The sequence below is a fragment of the Frankliniella occidentalis genome, unplaced genomic scaffold (genome assembly GCF_000697945.3).
Source record: "Frankliniella occidentalis isolate FOCC.00 unplaced genomic scaffold, Focc_3.1 Scaffold163, whole genome shotgun sequence".
NCBI lineage: Eukaryota > Metazoa > Arthropoda > Insecta > Thysanoptera > Thripidae > Frankliniella > Frankliniella occidentalis.
In genome coordinates, this window is record NW_026267289.1 from 248930 (window position 1) to 250280 (window position 1351).

Consider the following 1351-nt stretch of genomic DNA (forward strand, 5'->3'; position numbering starts at 1 on the left):
CCTGCTCCAGCGGGGGCGGCGCGGGGGCGGGTCACAAGGGCTCGGGGGAGATTAGTGTGTGGTGGTGGTGGTGGTGGTGGTGGTGGGTACGGTCCGGTCCCGGATCACCAGCTTCAAAAGGACGACTCTAAAGATAGGGCCGACATGGATAAGTAAAGAGCAGCGTGGCAGTGGGGGGTGGGGGCGCCCCCACCGACCGCCGCACAATGCGGGGGCAAGGAAAAGGATCGCTGTTCTCGTCACGTCGTATCTGGTGCACTGTCACTAATTCGTGACGAGAAAAAATAGTTTGGTCAAGACGCGGCGTCGCTGTCAAATCTCGCCCGTCTCTCCTGAAGGGACCCTTGCTCTCTGGTGGGCATTCTGTCGTGGGGGTTGGCGGCCAGCGCCACCCCTTCTGCTGCAGCCATTGAGCCGAGAGGCCCATTGATGCTGGAGGGCCTGGATCCCTCCGCTCGCGACCCTGGGGCTGGGCCCGGCTGGGCCTGGCCGGGCTGGGCCGGGGCCCGTCTCGTATCGACCTGCTGGGTGGGGCCGGGCCGGGCCGGGCGGCGGGGGTGCAGCCGCGCCGGGGTGCAGGCCGTGCAGGCCGAGGTGCTCGTCCTGGGGATGACATCCTCGTCCTGACCCTCTTGGCCTTGCCCTTCTCGAGGGCCGCCCCCTCTCCGCCGGATTGGCCGTGTGGCGGCGGTGCGGTAGGTGCACGGCCAGCTGTACCGGAGGGTGTCCGGGGCTCGGGCGCAACGCTTCGCCACCCCCTCCCTGTCCTCCCCTCCCTCCAGCGGCCCCGCCCGACCTTGGGCGGCGAGCGGTGCGAACGAGTTTGGTGCGGAGAGAGACGGAGAGAGAGGCAGAGTAGTAGAAATGTGGACGGGGAGGGGGTAGGTAACAGCAGGCAAGGGCTAAGGGAAGAAAAAAAATAGTTTGGGTTGTGGATCGGCTGGAGTTAGGAGCGGCGGCTGCGGGAGGGGTGGTGCCGCGGCTGGGGCGGTGGCGGTGACAAGATAGATGGCGGGCTGAGCCTGAGCGCAGGGGCTCTAGCGGGCCGTGCCGGACTGGCGCTGACACTCCTGGGGAGCTCTCCGGAGCCTCGGGAACTTGCCTCATCATCGTGGAGGCTCTCACAGTCATGCCCGCTGAAATGGCGTGGAGGAATAGTGAACGTTACCTCTGAATTAAAATACAATCACTTCTATTGGCCTCCAGCGCGTAGCCAGCTATACCCTCCAGGCCACCCGTGAGGTAGGCAGCGCTGTGGCACAGCTGCACGGCGGGTCTGCCTGCCTCACGGCGCTCGGCTCGTCCAGGCCGCCCGTGAGGTAGGCAGCGCTGCGGCACAGCTGCACGGCGG

The 1351-nt window shown here is 66.4% G+C and overlaps 1 protein-coding gene across 1 annotated transcript in view; it reads left to right on the forward strand.

Annotated features, from left to right (window-relative positions):
- Positions 1 to 1329: 1329 nt before the first annotated feature.
- The window catches only part of LOC127750276 (uncharacterized), a 6622-nt gene continuing 6600 nt past the window's right edge, over positions 1330 to 1351 (forward strand). The window contains exon 1 of the mRNA XM_052271475.1: positions 1330 to 1333. The gene's annotated coding sequence lies outside the window, so the exon portion shown is untranslated. The remainder of the gene's footprint in view (positions 1334 to 1351) is intronic.